Raw genomic sequence first — 16,543 nt, 5'->3', positions numbered from 1 at the left:
CTGTTTCCTTGCGCTACCTCGCAAACGCGGGAGACAGTGACAAAGTATTAAAAAAAAAAAAAAGTATAAATATATATATATATAGCGAGGTAGTGCAAGGAAACAGACGAAAGAATGACCCAACCCATCCACATACACATGTATATACATACACGTCCACACACGCAAATATACATACCGATACATCTCAATGTATACATATATATACACACAGACATATACATATATACACATGTACATGTTTTATACTGTCTGCCTTTATTCATTCCCATCGCCATCTCGCCACACGTGGAATAACCAACCCCCTCCCACCTCATGTGTACGAGGTAGTGCTAGGAAAGACAACAAAGGCCCCATTCGTTCACACTCAGTCTCTAGCTGTCATGTAATAATGTACCGAAACCACAGCTCCCTTTCCACATCCAGGCCCCACAAAACATTCCATGGTTTACCCGAGACGCTTCACATGCCCTGGTTCAATCCATTGACAGCATGTCGACCCCAGTATACCACATCGTTCCAATTCACTCTATTCCTTGCACGCCTTTCACCCTCCTGCAAGTTCAGGCCCTTATCACTTAAAATCTTTTTCACTCCATCTTTCCACCTCCAATTTGGTCTCCCACTTCTCCTTGTTCCCTCCACCTCTGACACATATATCCTCTTGGTCAGTCTTTCTTCACTCATTCTCTCCATGTGACCAAACCATTTGAAAACACCCTCTTCTGCTCTCTCAACCACACTCTTTTTTTTCATCACACATCTCTCTTACCCTAACATTACTTACTCGATCAAACCATCTCACACCACATATTGTCCTCAAACATCTCATTTCCAGCACATCCACCCTCCTGTGCACAACTCTATCCATAACCCATGCCTCACAACCATACAACATTGTTGGAACCACTATTCCTTCAAACATACCCATTTTTGCTTTCCAAGATAATGTTCTCGACTTCCACACATTCTTCATGGCTTCCAGGATTTTCGCCCCCTCCCCCACCCTATGATTCACTTCCGCTTCCATGGTTCCATCCACTGCGAAATCCACTTCCAGATATCTAAAACACTTCCTCCAGTTTTTCTCCATTCAAACTTACCTCCCGATTGACTTGATCCTCAACCCTACTGTACCTGATAACCTTGCTCTTATTCACATTTACTCTCAACATTCTTCTTTCACACACTTTACCAAACTCAGTCACCAGCTTCTGCACTTTCTCACATGAATCAGCCACCAGCGCTGTATCATCAGCGAACAACAACTGACTCACTTCCCAAGCTCTCTCATCCCCAACAGACTTCATACTTGCCCCTCTTTCCAAAACTCTTGCATTCACCTCCCTAACAACCCCATCCATAAACAAATTAAACAACCATGGAGACATCACACACACCTGCCGCAAACCTACATTCACTGAGAACCAATCTCTTTTCTCTCTTCCTACACATACACATGACTTACATCCTCGGTAAAATCTTTTCACTGCTTCTAAGAACTTGCCTCCCACACCATATATTCTTAATACCTTTCACAAAGCATCTCTATCAACTTCATCATATGCCTTCTCCAGATCCATAAATGCTACATACAAATCCATTTGCTTTTCTAAGTATTTCTCACATACATTCTTCAAAGCAAACACTTGATCCACACATCCTCTACCACATCTGAAACCACACTGCTCTTCCCCAATCTGATGCTCTGTACATGCCCTCATCCTCTCAATCAATACCTTCCCATATAATTTACCAGGAATACTCAACAAACTTATACCTCTGTAATTTGAGCACTCACTCTTATCCCCTCTGCCTTTGTACAATGGCACCATGCAAGCATTCCGCCAATCCTCAGGCACCTCACCATGAAATCATACATACATTAAATAACCTTACCAACCAGTCAACAATACAGTCACCCCCTTTTTTAATAAATTCCACTGCAATACCATCCAAACCCGCTGCCTTGCCGGCTTTATCTTCCGCAAACCTTTTACTACCTCTTCTCTGTTTACCAAATCATTTTCCCTAACCCTCTCACTTTGCACACCACCTCGATCAAAACATCCTATATCTGCCACTCACATTTAACAAACCTTCAAAATACTCACTCCACCTCCTGACATCACCATTACTTGTTATCACCTCCCCATTAGCCCCCTTCACTGAAGTTCCCATTTGTTCCCTTGTCTTACGAACTTTATTTACCTCCTTCCAAAACATCTTTTTATTCTCCCAAAAATTTAATGATACTCTCTCACCCCAACTCTCATTTGCCCTCTTTTTCACCTCTTGCACCTTTCTCTTGACCTTCTGCCTCTTTCTTTTACACATCTCCCACTCATTTGCATTATTTCCCTGCAAAAATCGTCCAAATGCCTCTCTCTTCTCTTTCACTTATAATCTTACTTCTTCATCCCACCACTCACTACCCTTTCTAATCTGCCCACCTCCCACGCTTCTCATGCCACAAGCATCTTTTGCACAAGCCATCACTACTTCCTGAAATGCATCCCATTCCTCCCCCACTCCCCTTACCTCCTTTGTTCTCACCTTTTTCCATTCTGTACTCAGTCTCTCCTGGTACTTCCTCACACAAGTCTCCTTCCCAAGGAAACTTACTCTCACCACTCTCTTCACCCCAACGTTCTCTCTTCTTTTCTGAAAATCTCTACAAATCTTCACCTTCGCCTCCACAAGATAATGATCAGACATCCCTCCAGTTGCAGCTCTCAGCACGTTAACACGTAATCCAATAACACTCTCTGGCCATCTCTCCTACTTACATACGTATACTTATGTATATCTCTTTTTAAACCAGGTATTCCCAATCACCAGTCCTTTTTCAGCACATAAATCTACAAGCTCTTCACCATTTCCATTTAGAACACTGAACACCCCATGTATACCAATTATTCCCTCAACTGCCACATTACTCACCTTTGCATTCAAATCACCCATCACTATAACCTGGTCTCGTGCATCAAAACCACTAACACACTCACTCACTCAGCTGCTCCCAAAACACTTGCCTCTCATGATCTTTATTCTCATGCCCAGGTGCATATGTACCAATAATCACCCATCTCTCTCCGTCAACTTTCAGTTTTATCCATATCAATCTAGAGTTTACTTTCTTACACTCTATTGCATACTCCCACCACTCCTGTTTCAGGAGTAGTGCTACTACTTCCCTTGCTCTTGTCCTCTCACTAACCAATGACTTTACTCCCAAGACATTCCCAAACCACTCTTCCCCTTTACCCCTGAGCTTCGTTTCACTCAGAGCCAAAACATCCAGTTTCCTTTCCTGAAACATACTACCTATCTCTCCTTTTTTCTCATCTTGGTTACATCCACACACATTTAGACACCCCAATCTGAGCCTTCGAGGAGGATGAGCACTCCCCGTGTGACTCCTTCTTCTGTTTCCCCTTTTAGAAAGTTAAAATACAAGGAGGGGAGGGTTTCTGGTCCCGCTCCCGTCCCCTTTAGTCGCCTTCTACGACACGTGAGGAATGTGTGGGAAGTATTCTTTCTCCCCCATTCCCATGGATAATAGGTATACTTACATAGGTATACTTCCATAGGTATACTTATGTATATCTCTCTTTTTAAACTAGGTATTCCCAATCACCAGTCCTTTTTCAGCACATAGATCTACAAGCTCTTCACCATTTCCATTTACAACACTGAACACCCCATGTACACCAATTATTCCCTCAACTGCTACAATACTCACCTTTGCATTCAAATTGCCCATTTCTATAACCCAGTCTAATGCATCAAAACTACTAACACACTCACTCAGGTGCTCCCAAAACACTTGCCTCTCATGATCTTTCTTCTCATACCCTGGTGCATATGCACCAATAAATACCCATCTCTCTCCATCCACTTTCAGTTTTACCCATATGAATCTAGAATTTACTTTCTTACACTCTATCACATACTCCTACCACTCTTGTTTCAGTGGTAGTGCTACTCCATCCCTTGCTCTTGCCCTCTCACTAACCCCTGACTTTACTCCCAAGACATTCCCAAATCACTCTTCCCCTTTACCCTTGAACTTCATTTCACTCATGCCAAAACATCTAGGTTCCTTTCCTGAAACATACTACCTATCTCTCCTTTTTTCTCATCTTGGTTACATCCACACACATTTAGACACCCCAATCTGAGCCTTCCAGGAGGATGAGCATTCCCTGCATGACTCCTTCTTCTGTTTCCCCTTTTAGAAAGTTTAAATGCAAGGAGGGGGAAGGGTTTCTATCCCTCCCGCTTCTGTCCTTTTTAGTTGCCTTCTACAACACGTGAGGAATGTGTAGGAAGTATTCTTTCTCCTTTATTATACTTTGTCGCTGTTTCCCGCATTAGGGAGGTAGTGCAAGGAAACATATATATATGTTGGTTGGCAAGGTTATTTAATGTATGTATGACTCATGGTGTGGTTCCTCAGGATTGGTGGAATGCTTGCATAATACCATTTTTCAAAGGCAAAGTGGATAAAAGTGAGTGCTCAAATAACAGAGGTATAAGTTTGTTGAGTATTCCTGGGAAGTTATATGGGAGGGTATTGATTGGGAGGGTGAAGGCTTTTACAGAGCATCAGATTGGGGAAGAGCCGTGTGGTTTCAGAAGTGGTAGAGGATGTGTGGATCAGGTGTTTGCTTTGAAGAATGTATGTGAGAAATATTTAGAAAAGCAAATGGATTTGTATGTAGCACTTATGGTTCTGGAGAAGGCATATGATAGAGTTGATAGAGATGCTCTGTGGAAGGTATTAAGAATATATGGTGTGGGAGGCAAGTTGTTAGAAGCAGTGAAAAGTTATTATCGAAGATGTAAGGCATGTAAGGCATCTGTTTCCTTGCACTACCTCACTATTTCATATTTGTCGGGGTGGCGACGGGAATGGATGAAGGCACCAAGTATGAATATGTATGTTTATATATATATATATATATATATATATATATATATATATATATATATATGTGTATATGTATGTATACTTTGAAATGTATGTGCATGTATATATGCGTGTGTGGGCGTTTATGTATATACATGTGTATGTTTTGGGTTGGGCCATTCCTCGTCTGTTTCCTTGCACTACATCTTTAACATTTGCGATGTTTATTAAGGATAATGAATTGTCGTAGAAAGCGACTAGAGGGGACGGGAGCGGGGGGCCGGAAATCCTCCCCTCCTTGTATTAACTTTCTAAAATGGGAAACAGAAGAAGGAGTCACGCGGGGAGTGATCATCCTCCTCGAAGGCTCAGAGTGGGGTGCCTAAATGTGTGTGGATGTAACCAAGATGTGAAAAAAGGAGAGATAGGTAGTATGTTTGAGGAAAGGAACCTGGATGTTTTGGCTCTGAGTGAAACGAAGCTCAAGGGTAAAGGGGAAGAGTGGTTTGGAAATGTCTGGGGAGTGAAGTCAGCGGTTAGTGAGAGGACAAGAGCAAGGGAAGGAGTAGCAATACTCCTGAAACAGGAGTTGTGGGAGTATGTGATAGAATGTAAGAAAGTAAATTCTCGATTAATATGGGTAAAATTGAAAGTTGATGGAGAGAGGTGGGTGATTATTGGTGCATATGCACCTGGGCATGAGAAGAAAGATCATGAGAGGCAAGTGTTTTGGGAGCAGCTGAATGAGTGTGTTAGCGGTTTTGATGCACGAGACCGGGTTATAGTGATGGGTGATTTGAATGCAAAGGTGAGTAATGTGGCAGTTGAGGGAATAATTGGTATGCATGGGGTGTCCAGTGTTGTAAATGGAAATGGTGAAGAGCTTGTAGATTTATGTGCTGAAAAAGGACTGATGATTGGGAATACCTGGTTTAAAAAGCGAGATATACATAAGTATACTTATGTAAGTAGGAGAGATGGCCAGAGAGCGTTATTGGATTACGTGTTAATTGACAGGCGTGCGAAAGAGAGACTTTTGGATGTTAATGTGCTGAGAGGTGCAACTGGAGGGATGTCTGATCATTATCTTGTGGAGGCTAAGGTGAAGATTAGTATGGGTTTTCAGAAAAGAGGAGTGAATGTTGGGGTGAAGAAGGTGGTGAGAGTAAGTGAGCTTGGGAAGGAGACCTGTGTGGGGAAGTACCAGGAGAGACTGTGTACAGAATGGAAAAAGGTGAGAACAATGGAAGTAAGGGGAGTGGGGGAGGAATGGGATGTATTTAGGGAATCAGTGATGGATTGCGCAAAAGATGCTTGTGGCATGAGAAGAGTGGGAGGTGGGCTGTTTAGAAAGGGTAGTGAGTGGTGGGATGAAGAAGTAAGAGTATTAGTGAAAGAGAAGAGAGAGGCATTTGGACGATTTTTGCAGGGAAAAAATGCAATTGAGTGGGAGAAGTATAAAAGAAAGAGACAGGAGGTCAAGAGAAAGGTGCAAGAGGTGAAAAAAAGGGCAAATGAGAGTTGGGGTGAGAGACTATCAGTAAATTTTAGGGAGAATAAAAAGATGTTCTGGAAGGAGGTAAATAGGGTGCGTAAGACAAGGGAGCAAATGGGAACTTCAGTGAAGGGCGTAAATGGGGAGGTGATAACAAGTAGTGGTGATGTGAGAAGGAGATGGAATGAGTATTTTGAAGGTTTGTTGAATGTGTCTGATGACAGAGTGGCAGATATAGGGTGTTTTGGTCGAGGTGGTGTGCAAAGTGAGAGGGTTAGGGAAATTGATTTGGTAAACAGAGAAGAGGTAGTAAAAGCTTTGCGGAAGATGAAAGCCGGCAAGGCAGCAGGTTTGGATGGTATTGCAGTGGAATTTATTAAAAAAGGGGGTGACTGTATTGTTGACTGGTTGGTAAGGTTATTTAATGTATGTATGACTCATGGTGAGGTGCCTGAGGATTGGCGGAATGCGTGCATAGTGCCATTGTACAAAGGCAAAGGGGATAAGAGTGAGTGCTCAAATTACAGAGGTATAAGTTTGTTGAGTATTCCTGGTAAATTATATGGGAGGGTATTGATTGAGAGGGTGAAGGCATGTACAGAGCATCAGATTGGGGAAGAGCAGTGCGGTTTCAGAAGTGGTAGAGGATGTGTGGATCAGGTGTTTGCTTTGAAGAATGTATGTGAAAAATACTTAGAAAAGCAAATGGATTTGTATGTAGCATTTATGGATCTGGAGAAGGCATATGATAGAGTTGATAGAGATGCTCTGTGGAAGGTATTAAGAATATATGGTGTGGGAGGCAAGTTGTTAGAAGCAGTGAAAAGTTTTTATCGAGGATGTAAGGCATGTGTACGTGTAGGAAGAGAGGAAAGTGATTGGTTCTCAGTGAATGTAGGTTTGCGGCAGGGGTGTGTGATGTCTCCATGGTTGTTTAATTTGTTTATGGATGGGGTTGTTAGGGAGGTAAATGCAAGAGTCCTGGAAAGAGGGGCAAGTATGAAGTCTGTTGGGGATGAGAGAGCTTGGGAAGTGAGTCAGTTGTTGTTCGCTGATGATACAGCGCTGGTGGCTGATTCATGTGAGAAACTGCAGAAGCTGGTGACTGAGTTTGGTAAAGTGTGTGGAAGAAGAAAGTTAAGAGTGAATGTGAATAAGAGCAAGGTTATTAGGTACAGTAGGGTTGAGGGTCAAGTCAATTGGGAGGTGAGTTTGAATGGAGAAAAACTGGAGGAAGTGAAGTGTTTTAGATATCTGGGAGTGGATCTGTCAGCGGATGGAACCATGGAAGCGGAAGTGGATCATAGGGTGGGGGAGGGGGCGAAAATTTTGGGAGCCTTGAAAAATGTGTGGAAGTCGAGAACATTATCTCGGAAAGCAAAAATGGGTATGTTTGAAGGAATAGTGGTTCCAACAATGTTGTATGGTTGCGAGGCGTGGGCTGTGGATGGAGTTGTGCGCAGGAGGATGGATGTGCTGGAAATGAGATGTTTGAGGACAATGTGTGGTGTGAGGTGGTTTGATCGAGTAAGTAACGTAAGGGTGAGAGAGATGTGTGGAAATAAAAAGAGCGTGGTTGAGAGAGCAGAAGAGGGTGTTTTGAAATGGTTTGGGCACATGGAGAGAATGAGTGAGGAAAGATTGACCAAGAGGATATATGTGTCGGAGGTGGAGGGAACGAGGAGAAGAGGGAGACCAAATTGGAGGTGGAAAGATGGAGTGAAAAAGATTTTGAGTGATCGGGGCCTGAACATGCAGGAGGGTGTAAGGAGGGCAAGGAATAGAGTGAATTGGAGCGATGTGGTATACAGGGGTTGACGTGCTGTCAGTGGAGTGAATCAAGGCATGTGAAGCGTCTGGGGTAAACCATGGAAAGCTGTGTAGGTATGTATATTTGCGTGTGTGGACGTGTGTATGTACATGTGTATGGGGGTGGGTTGGGCCATTTCTTTCGTCTGTTTCCTTGCGCTACCTCGCAAACGCGGGAGACAGCGACAAAGTATAAAAAAAAAAAAAAAAAGAATTGATAAATATGCTTTACCCAGAGTTAGTTGTACTTTTGATGGTATTCCCAAACTAACTGTCACAATTTTTTCAGAAGCAATTAAAAGTTGTCACCAACAACAAAACTATTAAAGAAATGCGGAACAAAAATAAGGGGATCAAAAAACAGCTGCAAGTTAATTCATCTGAAATAAACAACACCTCTAAAAAATGGATAGGAAATGCTTCAAGGTATGTGCCTTTATCATAATGTTTTAGATTTCTTTTTTTAGGGTTCTGGTAAATTGTTCAAAGTACAAAAAAAAAAAATTACAGCAAAAAAGTTTTGTTTTAGGTACCCACTACCAGAGCCCTAAAGCCTACACATTTCTTCGTAACATTTTTGCCTTGACTTTTGTAGGTACATTGTAAAGTTGGTTATGCAGAATTTATATGAATGTAGTTTGGATTACCCACACACTAAATATGTTGAAAGATAAAGCTGGGATGACAAAGACAGAGGAAAAATTATTTTTTGATGGGATGGGTCTTATGGAATATGAATTTTATAATGGAATATGAATTTTATAATGAGAGAAGAGATTCTATCACTGGGAGGGAAGATTATGGAGAACATGGAAGGTCAGACAATTTGGCAAATAATGCATTAGTAATCATAGTCAAGGAACTAATTAAAAAGTGGAAACATGTATCGTTATTTTCTTTTATGATGGAGTTATGTATAATGATTTTTTAAAAGCACTGCTTCAAACTGCAGTAATGTAAAGTACAGGAAACTGGATTTTGTGTCATATTTACGGTATGTAATCAGGATTCAGTTCATAGATCAGTTTTTAGTGTATGGCATGGGCCTGCATTACTTGTCCTATCAAAACAAACCTTTTATAAGTCATCATATTTAATACATTAAAATTTTGATAAAAAGTATGAAAAATAAAGTAAGTTGTATAAAATGACGAAATTTAAAGAGGAGGGAGTAATGAGAAAAGTGAGTATCATGTCTTTTAAAGAAAGTTGACTGGAATATGTTGAAAAACCTAATTTTAACCAGACTGAAAAAAGCAAAGAATTTATTTACTGTGTTGCCTCTTTTGCATCAAAACATAGAGCAGGAACAGTAAATAAGAAAGACAAAAACTAAAATCAAATTTTGGCGTCTTTATCCACATCTTAAAGGGAAAATACCTAGAGGCTGGAAAGATATATTACATCCCTGGGGATAGGGGAGAAAGAATACTTTCCATGCATTCCTCACGTGTCGTAAAAGGCAATTAAAGGGGCGAGGAGCAGGGAGCTAGAAACCCTCCCCTCCTTGTATTTTAACTTTCCAAAGGGGAAACAGAAAAAGGAGTCACGCAGGGAGTGTTCAGCCTCCTCGAAGGCTCAGATTGGGGTGTCTAAATGTGTGTGTGGATGTAACCAAGATGAGGAAAAAGGAGAGATAGGTAGTAGTTTGAGGAAAGGAACTTGGATGTTTTGGCTCTAAGTGAAACAAAGCTTAAAGGTAAAGGGTAAGAGTGGTTTGGGAATGTCTTGGGAGTAAAGTCAGGGGTTAGTGAGAGGACAAGAGCAAGGGAAGGAGTAACACTACTCCGGAAACAGGAGTGGTAGGAGTATGTGATAGAGTGTAAGAAAGTAAACTCTAGATTGATATGGGTAAAACTGAAAGTGGATGGAGACAGATGGGTGATTATTGGTGCATATACACCTGGGCATGAGAGGAAAGATCATGAGAGGAAAGTGTTTTGGGAGCAACCGAGTGAGCGTGTTGGCAGTTTTGATGCATGAGACCAGATTATAGTGATGGGTGATTTGAATGCAAAGGTGAGTAATGTGGAAGTTGAGGGAATAATTGGTGTACATGGTGTGTTCAGTGTTGTAAATGGAAATGGTGAAGAGCTTGTAGATTTATGTGCTGGAAAAGAACTGGTGATAGGGAATACCTGGTTTAAAAAGAGAGATATACATAAGTATATGTATGTAAGTAGGAGAGATGACCAGAAAGCATTATTGGATTACGTAGTAATTGATAGGCATATGAAAGAAAGACTTTTGGATGTTAATGTGCTGAGAGGTGCAACTGGAGGGATGTCTGATCATTATCTTGTGGAGGCAAAGGCGAAGATATGTAGAGGTTTTCAGAAAAGAAGAGAGACTGTTGGGGTGAAGAGAGTGGTGAGAGTTAGTGAGTTTGGGAAGGAGACTTGTGTGAGGAAGTACCAGGAGAGACTGAGTACAGAATGGAAAAAGGTGAGAACAAAGGACATAAGGGGAGGAATGGGATGTATTTAGGGAAGTAGTGATGGCTTGTGCAAAAGATGCTTGTGGCATGATAAGTGTGGGAGGTGGGCAGATTAGAAAGGGTAGTGAGTGGTGGGATGAAGAAGTAAGATTATAAGTGAAAGAGAAGAGAGAGGCATTTGGATGATTTTTGCAGGAAAATAATGCAAATGAGTGGGAGATGTATAAAAGAAAGAGGCAGGAGGTCAAAAGAAAGGTGCAAGAAGTGAAAAAGAGGGCAAATAAGAGTTGGGATGAGAGAATATCATTAAATTTTAGGGAGAATAAAAAGATGTTTTGGAAGGAGGTAAGTAAAGACAAGGGAACAAATAGGAACATCAATGAAGGGGGCTAATGGGGAGGTGATATCAAGTAGTGGTGATGTGAGGAGATGGATTAAGTATTTTGAAGGTTTGTTAAATGTGTTTGATGATAGAGTGGCAGATATAGGGTGATTTGGTCGAGGTGGTGTGCAAAGTGAGAGGGTTAGTGAAAATTATTTGGTGAATAGAGAAGAGGTAGTAAAAGCTTTGCAAAAGATGAAAGCTGGCAAGGCAGTGGGTTTGGATGGTATTGCAGTGGAATTTATCAAAAAGGGGGTGACTGTATTGTTGACTGGTTGGTAAGGTTATTTAATGTATGTATGACTCATGGTGAGGTGCCTGAGGATTGGCGGAATGCTTGCATAGTGCCATTGTACAAAGGCAAAGGGGATAAAAGTGAGTGCTCAAATTACAGAGGTATAAGTTTGTTGAGTATTTCTGGTAGATTATATGTAAGGTTATTGATTAAGAGGGTGAAGGCATGTACAGAGCACCAGATTGGGGAAAGGCACTGTGGTTCCAGAAGTAGTAGAGGTAGAGGATGTGTGGATCAGGTGTTTGCTTGGACGAATTTATGTCAGAAATACTTAGAAAAGCAAATTTGTATGTAGTATTTATGGATTGGAGAAGGCATATGAAAAGTTGATAGAGATGCTCTGTGGAAGGTATTAAGAATATATGGTGTGGGAGGCAAGTTGTTAGAAGCAGTGAAAAGTTTTTATCGAGGATGTAAGGCATGTGTACGATTAGGAAGAGAAGAAAGTGATCAGTTCTCAGTGAATGTTGGTTTACGGCAGGGGTGCGTGATGTCTCCAAGGTTCTTTAATTTGTTTATGGATGGGGTTGTTAGGGAGGTGAATGCAAGAGTTTTGGAAAGAGGGGTAAGTATGCAGTCTGTTGGGGATGAGAGAGCTTGGGAAGTGAGTCAGTTGTTGTTCGCTGATGATACAGCGCTGGTGGCTGATTCGGGCAAGAAAGTGCAGAAGCTGGTGACTGAGTTTGGTAAGGTGTGTGATAGAAGAAAGCTGAGAGTAAATGTGAATAAGAGCAAGGTTATCAGGTACAGTAGGGTTGAGGGTCAAGCCAATTGGGAGGCAAGTTTGAATGGAGAGAAACTGGAGGAAGTGAAGTGTTTTAGATATCTGTTAGTGGATTTGGCAGCCGATGGAAGTATGGAAGCGGAAGTGAGTCACAGGGTGGGGGAGGGGGCGAAAGTTCTGGGGGCGTTGAAAAATGTGTGGAAGTCGAGAATGTTATCTTGGAAAGCAAAAATGGGTATGTTTGAAGGAATAGTGGTTCTAACAATGGTATATGGTTGCGAGGCATGGGCTATAGATAGAGTTGTGCGGAGGAGGGTGGATATGCTGAAAATGAGATGTTTGAGGACAATATGTGGTGTGAGGTGGTTTGATCGAGTAAGTAATGAAAGGGTAAGAGAGATTTGTGGTAATGAAAAGAGTGTGGTTGAGTGAGCAGAAGAGGGTGTTCTGAAATGGTTTGGTCACATGGAGAGAATGAGGGAGGAATGTGATTGACCAAGAGGACTCATGTGTCAGAGGTGGAGGGAACAAGGAGAAGTTGGAGACCAAATTGGAGGTGGAAAGATGGAGTGAAAAAGATTTTGAGTGATCGGGGTCTGAACATGCAGGAGAGTGAAAGGTGTGCAAGGAATAGAGTGAATTGTAACAATGTGGTATACCAGGTTCGATGTGCTGTCAGTGGATTGAACCAGGGCATGTGAAGCATCTGGGGTAAACCATGGAAAGTTCTGTGGGGCCTGGATGCGGAAAGGGAGCTGTGGTTTCGGTGCATTATAAATAACAGCTAGAGACTGAGTGTGAGCAACTGTGGCTTTTGTTGTCTTTTCCTAGTGTTACCTCGCGCACACGTGGGGGGAGGAGGGTGCCATTTCATGTGTGGCGGGGTGGCGACAGGAATGAATAAGGGCAGACAGTATGAATTATGTACATGTGTATATATGTATGTGTTTGTGTGTATATATATGTATACGTTGAGATGTATAGGTATGTATATTTGCATGTGTGGACGTGTATGTATACACATGTGTGTGTGTGGGTGGGTTGAGCCATTCCTTCATCTGTTTCCTTGCACTACTCTGCTAATGCGGGAGACAGCGACAAAGTATAGAAAAAATTTTTATCAAAATTTTAATGTATTAAATATGATCGGGGCCTGAACATGCAGGAGGGTGAAAGGCGTGCAAGGAGTAGAGTGAATTGGAACGATGTGGTATACCGGGGTCGACGTGCTGTCAATGGATTGAACCAGGGCATGTGAAGCGTCTGGGGTAAACCATGGAAAGTTCTGTGGGGCCTGGATGTGGAAAGGGAGCTGTGGTTTCAGTGCATTATTACATGACAGCTAGAGACTGAGTGTGAACGAATGGGGCCTTTGTTGTCTTCCTAGCGCTACCTCGCGCACATGAGGGGGGAGGGGGTTGTTATTTCAGTGTGGCGGTGTGGCGATGGGAAATGAATAAGGGCAGACAGTATGAATTATGTACATGTGTATATATGTATATGTCTGTGTGTGTATATATATATGTATACGTTGAGATGTATAGGTATGTATATTTGCGTACGTGGACGTGTATGTATATACATGTGTATGTGGGTGGGTTGGGCTATTCTTTCGTCTGTTTCCCTGCGCTACCTCGCAGACGCGGGAGACAGCGACAAAGTAAAATAATTTTTTTTTCTTTTTTTTTTTGCTTTGTCGCTGTCTCCCGCGTTTGCGAGGTAGCGCAAGGAAACAGACGAAAGAAATGGCCCAACCCACCCCCATACACATGTATATACATACGTCCACACACGCAAATATACATACCTACACAGCTTTCCATGGTTTACCCCAGACGCTTCACATGCCCTGATTCAATCCACTGACAGCACATCAACCCCGGTATACCACATCGCTCCAATTCACTCTATTCCTTGCCCTCCTTTAACCCTCCTGCATGTTCAGGCCCCGATCACACAAAATCTTTTTCACTCCATCTTTCCACCTCCAATTTGGTCTCCCTCTTCTCGTTCCCTCCACCTCCGACACATATATCCTCTTGGTCAATCTTTCCTCACTCATTCTCTCCATGTGCCCAAACCATTTCAAAACACCCTCTTCTGCTCTCTCAACCACGCTCTTTTTATTTCCACACATCTCTCTTACCCTTACGTTACTTACTCGATCAAACCACCTCACACCACACATTGTCCTCAAACATCTCATTTCCAGCACATCCATCCTCCTGCGCACAACTCTATCCATAGCCCACGCCTCGCAACCATACAACATTGTTGGAACCACTATTCCTTCAAACATACCCATTTTTGCTTTCCGAGATAATGTTCTCGACTTCCACACATTCTTCAAGGCTCCCAGAATTTTCGCCCCCTCCCCCACCCTATGATCCACTTCTGCTTCCATGGTTCCATCCGCTGCCAGATCCACTCCCAGATATCTAAAACACTTCACTTCCTCCAGTTTTTCTCCATTCAAACTCACCTCCCAATTGACTTGACCCTCAACCCTACTGTACCTAATAACCTTGCTCTTATTCACATTTACTCTTAACTTTCTTCTTTCACACACTTTACCAAACTCAGTCACCAGCTTCTGCAGTTTCTCACATGAATCAGCCACCAGCGCTGTATCATCAGCGAACAACAACTGACTCACTTCCCAAGCTCTCTCATCCCCAACAGACTTCATACTTGCCCCTCTTTCCAAAACTCTTGCATTCACCTCCCTAACAACCCCATCCATAAACAAATTAAACAACCATGGAGACATCACACACCCCTGCCGCAAACCTACATTCACTGAGAACCAATCACTTTCCTCTCTTCCTACACGTACACATGCCTTACATCCTCGATAAAAACTTTTCACTGCTTCTAACAACGTGCCTCCCACACCATATATTCTTAATACCTTCCACAGAGCATCTCTATCAACTCTATCATATGCCTTCTCCAGATCCATAAATGCTACATACAAATCCATTTGCTTTTCTAAGTATTTCTCACATACATTCTTCAAAGCAGACACCTGATCCACACATCCTCTACCACTTCTGAAACCACACTGCTCTTCCCCAATCTGATGCTCTGTACATGCCTTCACCCTCTCAATCAATACCCTCCCATATAATTTACCAGGAATACTCAACAAACTTATACCTCTGTAATTTGAGCACTCACTCTTATCCCCTTTGCCTTTGTACAATGGCACTATGCACGCATTCCGCCAATCCTCAGGCACCTCACCGTGAGTCATACATACATTAAATAACCTTACCAACCAGTCAACAATACAGTCACCCCCTTTTTTAATAAATTCCACTGCAATACCATCCAAACCTGCTGCCTTGCCGGCTTTCATCTTCCGCAAAGCTTTTACTACCTCTTCTCTGTTTACCAAATCATTTTCCCTAACCCTCTCACTTTGCACACCACCTCGACCAAAACACCCTATATCTGCCACTCTATCATCAAACACATTCAACAAACCTTCAAAATACTCACTCCATCTCCTTCTCACATCACCACTACTTGTTATCACCTCCCCATTTGCGCCCTTCACTGAAGTTCCCATTTGCTCCCTTGTCTTACGCACTTTATTTACCTCCTTCCAGAACATCTTTTTATTCTCCCTAAAATTTAATGATACTCTCTCACCCCAACTCTCATTTGCCCTTTTTCTCACCTCTTGCACCTTTCTCTTGACCTCCTGTCTCTTTCTTTTATACGTCTCCCACTCAATTGCATGTTTTCCCTGCAAAAATCGTCCAAATGCCTCTCTCTTCTCTTTCACTAATACTCTTACTTCTTCATCCCACCACTCACTACCCTTTCTAACCAACCCACCTCCCACTCTTCTCATGCCACAAGCATCTTTTGCGCAATCCATCACTGATTCCCTAAATACATCCCATTCCTCCCCCACTCCCCTTACTTCCATTGTTCTCACCTTTTTCCATTCTGTACTCAGTCTCTCCTGGTACTTCCTCACACAAGTCTCCTTCCCAAGCTCACTTACTCTCACCACCCTCTTCACCCCAACATTCACTCTTTTTTTCTGAAAACCCATACAAATCTTCACCTTAGCCTCCACAAGATAATGATCAGACATCCCTCCAGTTGCACCTCTCAGCACATTAACATCCAAAAGTCTCTCTTTCGCACGCCTGTCAATTAACACGTAATCCAATAACGCTCTCTGGCCATCTCTCCTACTTACATAAGTATACTTATGTATATCTCGCTTTTTAAACCAGGTATTCCCAATCATCAGTCCTTTTTCAGCACATAAATCTACAAGCTCTTCACCATTTCCATTTACAACACTGAACACCCCATGTATACCAATTATTCCCTCAACTGCCACATTACTCACCTTTGCATTCAAATCACCCATCACTATAACCCGGTCTCGTGCATCAAAACCACTAACACACTCATTCAGCTGCTCCCAAAACACTTGCCTCTCATGATCTTTCTTCTCATG

The 16,543-nt window shown here is 42.3% G+C and overlaps 1 long non-coding RNA gene across 1 annotated transcript in view; it reads left to right on the top strand.

The window, feature by feature from the left end:
• The window catches only part of LOC139765367 (uncharacterized), a 191,464-nt gene that overhangs the window by 77,144 nt on the left and 97,777 nt on the right, over positions 1-16,543 (top strand). Inside the window, exon 2 of the long non-coding RNA XR_011716655.1 lies at positions 8,509-8,645. This is a non-coding gene — a long non-coding RNA (uncharacterized lncRNA). The remainder of the gene's footprint in view (positions 1-8,508; positions 8,646-16,543) is intronic.

The sequence above is a fragment of the Panulirus ornatus genome, chromosome 54 (assembly GCF_036320965.1).
Source record: "Panulirus ornatus isolate Po-2019 chromosome 54, ASM3632096v1, whole genome shotgun sequence".
Lineage (NCBI taxonomy): Eukaryota > Metazoa > Arthropoda > Malacostraca > Decapoda > Palinuridae > Panulirus > Panulirus ornatus.
This window is presented reverse-complemented; position numbering and strand designations above follow the sequence as displayed.